Genomic DNA, 9,498 nt, shown 5'->3' with positions numbered 1-9,498 from the left:
TACTGTATAGCTGGGAGATGGACAGTATAGCTGGAGACTGCATACGTGGGAGGTAAATGACATTACATTACATCATATATCAACTATATAGGCCTACGTGGCAACCTTATAAACTTTTGAACCTTGTCGACATATGGGTCACATTAAAAGATGAATCGAATGTTTATTTTGGATCAGACATGTCAAACCATGTTTTAATTTAGTGATTACAAAGAAAACCTTCAATAACTGTTTTTGTAATTTAAGGCTTATTCTTATAGCTCCGGCTTATTGATGATAGCAACTGCATTGGTCTCAATCCGTAACGTACTGTCTCTAGCTTACAGCTATTGTCAGGATCTCAAGCATACAGCTACTTGCTGGGAGTCCAGCTTCAGCAACCGTTTTTTTTTGTCTAGCTGACAGCTACTGTTTTGTTCTCTAGTTGACCGCTACTGTCTGGGTCTATTGCTGACAGCTACTGTCTGGGTCTATAGCTGAAAGCTACTGTCTAGGTCTCTAGCTGACAGCTAATGTCTTGCTCTAGCTGACAGCTACTGTCAGGGTGTCTAGCCGACAGCTACTGTCTTGGTCTCTAGTTGACCGCTACTGCCGGGTTCTATTGCTGACAACTACTGTCTGGGTCTCTAGCTGACAGCTACTGTATGGGTCTCAAGCTGACAGCTACTATCTAAGTCTCTAGCTGAAAGCTGTTGTCAGGGTCTCTTGCTGACAACTACTGTCGCTCTAGCTGACAGTAGCTAACTGGTTGTCTAGTATTTAAAATGTATTAAAAATCGTGTCTATATCCCGAGTTGCCATCCCCTCTTGTTTAGGGGAGATCACTCCCAGTTTATTTATTCTTGTGGTTCGATCGTAACAAGGTAAAGAGCCACCAAACTATAGCTTTAATAATGTGGATATCTGAAAAACTTTTCAGCGATAATCTGACTGTGAGGGATTACTGGTGAGACAAAGTGTCAGGGGATCGCAAAGTTTTGCCTCTATCCATTTTTTTTCCAACAAGCTACTTGTAGGAAAACAAATTTCGGTTGTTTCTAATGGATAGCTGCATTTTTTAGGTGTTAACATCACAACCGACCAGTACACATTATTTGCTTGCTACTGGCTATTCTGTTTCGAAATATAAGATTAAGTGAATGTTTAGCAATATATGATCATATTAATATACAAAAATGTACACAAACTTTGCCATTTTGACTAATAAATAATTAAAAACGCTAGTCCTGTATTTAAACAAATATTGTTCTAATATTCACTGTAAAATTGTTCAGAAAAATTAAACGTTAATTTCTGCAGTGTTCCCCATTCTTCGTGTACATGCTTCTGTGTTGGCAAATTTTAAACTGAAACTACATGTAGACTGGTCGAACTGTTTGAGGACCCTTGACAACACGTGGAATCACGTGATAACCACGTGCAATCACGTGATGTCTCAATCACAGTTTGACAACATAAAAGCCACACTTGTGGGGTCAGCTGGCTATCTTGGTTTTGGTACTCCTCATCTGAAGGTATGTCGCTCTAACTTTAACTTTGTTGTAGTCAGATTGCTATCTTGGTTTTGGTGCTCCTCATCTGAATGTATTTCGAGTGAACCTTTCATTGGATTATTCGTTTGTATGGATTATAAACGCCTATTATTATCGAGGTTAACTCTAAATTTTTTCCATTATGATTTATGTTATATTTTAACTATCTCTCTCTTTTTGAATCTCTCTCTCTCTCTCTCTCTCTCTCTCTATCACACACACACACACAGACAAGTACGTACTAATATTCATGCTTACTTACAAACAACAAAAATATCCCATGGCAAAAAATATCATTGAGTATTTTACAAAAAAAAAACTAAGACAAAATTTCTAGGTCAAAATATTACAGACTCAATATCCCAAACATAAATTCTCAAACAAAATATCTCAGACAAAATATCTCGGACAAAATATCTCAGACAAAATATCTCAGACAAAATATCTCAGACAAAATATCTCTGATTTTTTTTTACTATTCCTCTACAATACGTCCTTTGAAATAAACGTTTATAAGTTCTGTGACTGACAAATTCAATGTATACTTGTATCAGGTAAACAGCTTAGCTTATCACAGTATGTTCTCTAGGGCCGTTATTGTTTTAACAGGTTTTTGTCTGTTAATGCGTTTTATATTTTATGAATATGGCTTGAACTAAGCTACTGTTTAAATATAATAATTTTAGTCGAGATTCGATGCCGAAAGAGATAATGTAACGTTTTATGATGCTTTTTCATATTTTGTAATAGAAAACAAGATCTGTTGCATACTTTTAAACATTTCTATAATGACATCTGCTTGCATTTACCAAGCTATTGTAGGTAAGTTAAAAGAAAATATGTTGCCTTAACATGATTTTACTCTTAAGTGAATAATATGTCATAAAATATCAGCTAAATATTACCACAGCAGCTTGTTGATAGGTTACAAGTGTAATGTACACATCGAATCAGAATGTAAGGTAGACAGAATCTTAAATTTAAGGTACAGGTGTCACTCTTGTTTCTGAGGAAGCGAGTTTATTCTCTAATCTGAACTGGAGGATGTAAAATACGGAACATGGGCAGCGATATGCCTTAACTATTCATTTTTTTAAACTACATTTGATGGGATAGGTGGACTCCATCATGGATTCCATTAACTTTTAGTAGTTCATTTATATATATATATATATATATATATATATATATATATATATATATATATATATATATATATATATATATATATTTTTTTTTTTTTTTTATTTATTTATTTATTTATTTATATGTATTATTTATTCACCTCTAGCTTTCGTCGCTCTCACAGCATGGTCTTAAGCTGAAGAGTTAGCTACAAATGGTATTTTGATAATTTCAAGTCAAACACTTAAATACATAAAATAATTAAATAAGCGTTGTTTAACGATAGTTAATAAGTTAATATTATTTTATACACTAATCTATATGCAAAATATAAATGGTTATTATGAAAGAATTTCAACAGTCTGTTTCATATATATATATATATATATATATATATATATATATATATATATATATATATATATATATATATATATATATATATATATATATATATATATATATATATATATATATATATATATATATATATATATATATATATATATATATATATATATATATATATATATAATTATACATACACTAGGTGCTTGCAGCATTAGTACTTGTCATCGGCCTTCTATTATAACGAATTCAACTACTTTCTGCAAGTGTGTATAACTTTAAAAAATAATTTAGACACTGGATTTGGAAATTGTAATTAAAATTTTAATTGGCATTAACATTCGTTTTCCATTTCAAGGCTTTGCATTGCTTTGCATTGCTTTGCATTGCTTTGCATTGCTTTGCATTGCTTTGCATTGCTTTGCATTGCTTTGCATTGCTTTGCATTGCTTTGCATTGCATTGCTTTGCATTGCTTTGCATTGCTTTGCATTGCTTTGCATTGCTTTGCATTGCTTTGCATTGCTTTGCATTGCTTTGCATTGCTTTGCATTGCTTTGCATTGCTTTGCATTGCTTTGCATTGCTTTGCATTGCTTTGCATTGCTTTGCATTGCTTTGCATTGCTTTGCATTGCTTTGCATTGCTTTGCATTGCTTTGCATTGCTTTGCATTGCTTTGCATTGCTTTGCATTGCTTTGCATTGCTTTGCATTGCTTTGCATTGCTTTGCATTGCTTTGCATTGCTTTGCATTGCTTTGCATTGCTTTGCATTGCTTTGCATTGCTTTGCATTGCTTTGCATTGCTTTGCATTGCTTTGCATTGCTTTGCATTGCTTTGCATTGCTTTGCATTGCTTTGCATTGCTTTGCATTGCTTTGCATTGCTTTGCATTGCTTTGCATTGCTTTGCATTGCTTTGCATTGCTTTGCATTGCTTTGCATTGCTTTGCATTGCTTTGCATTGCTTTGCATTGCTTTGCATTGCTTTGCATTGCTTTGCATTGCTTTGCATTGCTTTGCATTGCTTTGCATTGCTTTGCATTGCTTTGCATTGCTTTGCATTGCTTTGCATTGCTTTGCATTGCTTTGCATTGCTTTGCATTGCTTTGCATTGCTTTGCATTGCTTTGCATTGCTTTGCATTGCTTTGCATTGCTTTGCATTGCTTTGCATTGCTTTGCATTGCTTTGCATTGCTTTGCATTGCTTTGCATTGCTTTGCATTGCTTTGCATTGCTTTGCATTGCTTTGCATTGCTTTGCATTGCTTTGCATTGCTTTGCATTGCTTTGCATTGCTTTGCATTGCTTTGCATTGCTTTGCATTGCTTTGCATTGCTTTGCATTGCTTTGCATTGCTTTGCATTGCTTTGCATTGCTTTGCATTGCTTTGCATTGCTTTGCATTGCTTTGCATTGCTTTGCATTGCTTTGCATTGCTTTGCATTGCTTTGCATTGCTTTGCATTGCTTTGCATTGCTTTGCATTGCTTTGCATTGCTTTGCATTGCTTTGCATTGCTTTGCATTGCTTTGCATTGCTTTGCATTGCTTTGCATTGCTTTGCATTGCTTTGCATTGCTTTGCATTGCTTTGCATTGCTTTGCATTGCTTTGCATTGCTTTGCATTGCTTTGCATTGCTTTGCATTGCTTTGCATTGCTTTGCATTGCTTTGCATTGCTTTGCATTGCTTTGCATTGCTTTGCATTGCTTTGCATTGCTTTGCATTGCTTTGCATTGCTTTGCATTGCTTTGCATTGCTTTGCATTGCTTTGCATTGCTTTGCATTGCTTTGCATTGCTTTGCATTGCTTTGCATTGCTTTGCATTGCTTTGCATTGCTTTGCATTGCTTTGCATTGCTTTGCATTGCTTTGCATTGCTTTGCATTGCTTTGCATTGCTTTGCATTGCTTTGCATTGCTTTGCATTGCTTTGCATTGCTTTGCATTGCTTTGCATTGCTTTGCATTGCTTTGCATTGCTTTGCATTGCTTTGCATTGCTTTGCATTGCTTTGCATTGCTTTGCATTGCTTTGCATTGCTTTGCATTGCTTTGCATTGCTTTGCATTGCTTTGCATTGCTTTGCATTGCTTTGCATTGCTTTGCATTGCTTTGCATTGCTTTGCATTGCTTTGCATTGCTTTGCATTGCTTTGCATTGCTTTGCATTGCTTTGCATTGCTTTGCATTGCTTTGCATTGCTTTGCATTGCTTTGCATTGCTTTGCATTGCTTTGCATTGCTTTGCATTGCTTTGCATTGCTTTGCATTGCTTTGCATTGCTTTGCATTGCTTTGCATTGCTTTGCATTGCTTTGCATTGCTTTGCATTGCTTTGCATTGCTTTGCATTGCTTTGCATTGCTTTGCATTGCTTTGCATTGCTTTGCATTGCTTTGCATTGCTTTGCATTGCTTTGCATTGCTTTGCATTGCTTTGCATTGCTTTGCATTGCTTTGCATTGCTTTGCATTGCTTTGCATTGCTTTGCATTGCTTTGCATTGCTTTGCATTGCTTTGCATTGCTTTGCATTGCTTTGCATTGCTTTGCATTGCTTTGCATTGCTTTGCATTGCTTTGCATTGCTTTGCATTGCTTTGCATTGCTTTGCATTGCTTTGCATTGCTTTGCATTGCTTTGCATTGCTTTGCATTGCTTTGCATTGCTTTGCATTGCTTTGCATTGCTTTGCATTGCTTTGCATTGCTTTGCATTGCTTTGCATTGCTTTGCATTGCTTTGCATTGCTTTGCATTGCTTTGCATTGCTTTGCATTGCTTTGCATTGCTTTGCATTGCTTTGCATTGCTTTGCATTGCTTTGCATTGCTTTGCATTGCTTTGCATTGCTTTGCATTGCTTTGCATTGCTTTGCATTGCTTTGCATTGCTTTGCATTGCTTTGCATTGCTTTGCATTGCTTTGCATTGCTTTGCATTGCTTTGCATTGCTTTGCATTGCTTTGCATTGCTTTGCATTGCTTTGCATTGCTTTGCATTGCTTTGCATTGCTTTGCATTGCTTTGCATTGCTTTGCATTGCTTTGCATTGCTTTGCATTGCTTTGCATTGCTTTGCATTGCTTTGCATTGCTTTGCATTGCTTTGCATTGCTTTGCATTGCTTTGCATTGCTTTGCATTGCTTTGCATTGCTTTGCATTGCTTTGCATTGCTTTGCATTGCTTTGCATTGCTTTGCATTGCTTTGCATTGCTTTGCATTGCTTTGCATTGCTTTGCATTGCTTTGCATTGCTTTGCATTGCTTTGCATTGCTTTGCATTGCTTTGCATTGCTTTGCATTGCTTTGCATTGCTTTGCATTGCTTTGCATTGCTTTGCATTGCTTTGCATTGCTTTGCATTGCTTTGCATTGCTTTGCATTGCTTTGCATTGCTTTGCATTGCTTTGCATTGCTTTGCATTGCTTTGCATTGCTTTGCATTGCTTTGCATTGCTTTGCATTGCTTTGCATTGCTTTGCATTGCTTTGCATTGCTTTGCATTGCTTTGCATTGCTTTGCATTGCTTTGCATTGCTTTGCATTGCTTTGCATTGCTTTGCATTGCTTTGCATTGCTTTGCATTGCTTTGCATTGCTTTGCATTGCTTTGCATTGCTTTGCATTGCTTTGCATTGCTTTGCATTGCTTTGCATTGCTTTGCATTGCTTTGCATTGCTTTGCATTGCTTTGCATTGCTTTGCATTGCTTTGCATTGCTTTGCATTGCTTTGCATTGCTTTGCATTGCTTTGCATTGCTTTGCATTGCTTTGCATTGCTTTGCATTGCTTTGCATTGCTTTGCATTGCTTTGCATTGCTTTGCATTGCTTTGCATTGCTTTGCATTGCTTTGCATTGCTTTGCATTGCTTTGCATTGCTTTGCATTGCTTTGCATTGCTTTGCATTGCTTTGCATTGCTTTGCATTGCTTTGCATTGCTTTGCATTGCTTTGCATTGCTTTGCATTGCTTTGCATTGCTTTGCATTGCTTTGCATTGCTTTGCATTGCTTTGCATTGCTTTGCATTGCTTTGCATTGCTTTGCATTGCTTTGCATTGCTTTGCATTGCTTTGCATTGCTTTGCATTGCTTTGCATTGCTTTGCATTGCTTTGCATTGCTTTGCATTGCTTTGCATTGCTTTGCATTGCTTTGCATTGCTTTCCATTGCTTTCCAGTGCTTTCCAGTGCTTTGCATTTTTGTTTACAGTCTGGCTGAGAATTACATCAAATGTCTGAATGACAATGTGATCAATCAACACTGCGGCCTGAAAATAACACTTTTGGCAAAAGGCCTAAGAGCTGCTGTGAAAGTCCTCATGAAGAAAATGCACTGCAATCGTAAGAGCTTACATGAACAGATATATTTTAGTTAACAATATAACAAAATGGCAGTTGTAGCAGTAATGCAGTAATGACCTTTAAATATATGACAGAAACAGAGACAGCAACAGCTACAAATGGTGGACCATGCAATGTGGAATCCTGTGTCTATCCTCACATTAACTCCAAATCTTTCTGCCAGTGAGTCAAACTTAACTCTCAAGTCTTTCTAAATTTGATTTTTTTCGTCAAAATTTTTCAAAATGTGTTGTTTTTTTTTAAATTATTCTACTATTATTTTGAATAATGTATATTTTATAATGAGACATGATTAACTTAAATTGTAGTTTGAGTGTATGTAAGAAGAAATGGTTTTGAGGGTGGTATGATGGGCGACAAACTAAAATATTGTTCTTCTCTTATTAGTGAAGCCACTGAGTACATAAACTGCATACAAGAACACATCTTTGATGTCGACAACTGTCGTTGGGAACAGCTTGAAACTGGGTATTTCAAGAGTTTCTTACTCTCAGCTGAAGTGGTGGATACCAAAAAATGCCCAGGTAGTATCTATAGACATTTCCATTTTTACTTTTTTTTAAGTTTACTTAATGTAATTTTGTATCTATTCGAAATGGGACGTCATGAACTAGCGGTAGAGAGCTAAGCTGCTAACCCGAAAGTTGCGAGTTCGAATTCAGGTTGAATTCAATAAAATGTCCACCCAACTGTGTCCTGATACCAGGAAAACATCTGGCTCCTCTTATCTCACTGCCCAGACCCTGTGTTTGGATTTCCAATGCTGCTAACCCGAAACTTGCGAGTTTCAATCAGGGTTAAATTCAGTAAAATGTCCCTGAGTCCACCCAACTCCGACGGGTACTCACGTTAGAGGAAGTAAAGGCGGCTGAGCATAGTTTGACCACACAATATGTTGATACCATTTGTCCAATTATCTAAAACGTATTAATTCTATATCAACTACCCCTTGTGTCTTGGGCACGAACTGGAAAAGAAGAAGATCCGAAAAGCCCCAACCCGAGTGTTAATCAGCTATTTGGATAAATTATGTCCTGAAACATTGCAAACATCTGGCCCCCCTCCTCTTACTGCCTAGACCCTGTGCTTGGATTCCCAATGGTCGATTAGACTATGGAGTCTTCACCAACACTCGGATGGATCTGACTTAACTTGGCTTAACCAGACATGTGCACCAGACATGAATTATAATTTAACATGCAACGCAGACATGTTTGATGAAAAAAAAAGAAAACGTTATCTGAAAGTGAATTTACAGAATTTTAGAGCTTAGTGGAATCAGCTTAGAGAAATTTCCCAGAATATATCACGCTATATAGGGATGGAGACGCCATAATAAATAGTACGTTTATACACAAACAACCAAATTTACTAGTATCCCATATAGGAGTAACGTTTAGTGTGAGGAGGATTTTTGCATGTTTCTTTCATTTTTTTTCTTCTTTTTGTTTCAGATAATCCTAAGGAACAGCATGGCAACGTGGCACATTGTTCGGTGAAATGCCTACACGAGTAGGTCAAATCGTGTCGATGAGAAGATAGCTCTGTGTTTCTATCTAACAAAATATCATTTCAGTTTTACTCTTTACTAATTATAGTTATACAAAATGGAAATCATCATATTTTACTATTAAAACATTTAGACCATGTTGCCATTGGAAATGTAATACAAAAATTATTAGTAAAGAAAGGTAAGCTAGTTAAGCTTTTAAGAAGAAAAATGTAATTTTTGTTTCAAAATTGCCGTACATCTAAAAAATAAAAGGTATCAAAGTTATCAAAAAAAATTGTTATTTACTGTTAATTATTCAACTTTATTAAACATATATTGTAAAACATTTTTTGTTAACGAAAATTAGAAATACATATAGAAAATCCTTCTAAGATATTTTATAGCATCTAAATAAAGAAAAATGTTAAGTAGAAGCTTAAGTAAAATTAAAAAATGATTTTATTGGTATCTTTTTGCTGTTTTTAGATTTAACATTAATTACATTTTCAAGCACAATTATGAAACGACAATTATTTAAAATTAGATTAACAAACCTCTCAATGAATTACTTTTTTATGTTTACACATACAATAATATTTTTTGGTTCATTATCTTTAATTGAAAACAATGCTGTATTAAAAAAAAACCCAGACAAAAACGTTATG

The 9,498-nt window shown here is 35.6% G+C and overlaps 1 long non-coding RNA gene across 1 annotated transcript; it reads left to right on the top strand.

The window, feature by feature from the left end:
• Positions 1-1,455: 1,455 nt before the first annotated feature.
• LOC131949082 (uncharacterized) lies at positions 1,456-9,121 on the top strand. The gene is made up of 8 exons (XR_009388119.1): positions 1,456-1,514; positions 2,283-2,354; positions 2,824-2,874; positions 3,208-3,271; positions 7,190-7,320; positions 7,416-7,503; positions 7,729-7,865; positions 8,796-9,121. It is a non-coding gene; the product is annotated as an uncharacterized LOC131949082 (long non-coding RNA).
• Positions 9,122-9,498: the final 377 nt, after the last annotated feature.

This window comes from Physella acuta, unplaced genomic scaffold, assembly GCF_028476545.2.
Source record: "Physella acuta isolate Inbredline_101_S28 unplaced genomic scaffold, ASM2847654v3 ptg000672l, whole genome shotgun sequence".
Lineage (NCBI taxonomy): Eukaryota > Metazoa > Mollusca > Gastropoda > Physidae > Physella > Physella acuta.
The sequence above is the reverse complement of the archived record's forward strand: the minus strand, read 5'-3'. Positions and strand labels throughout refer to the sequence as shown.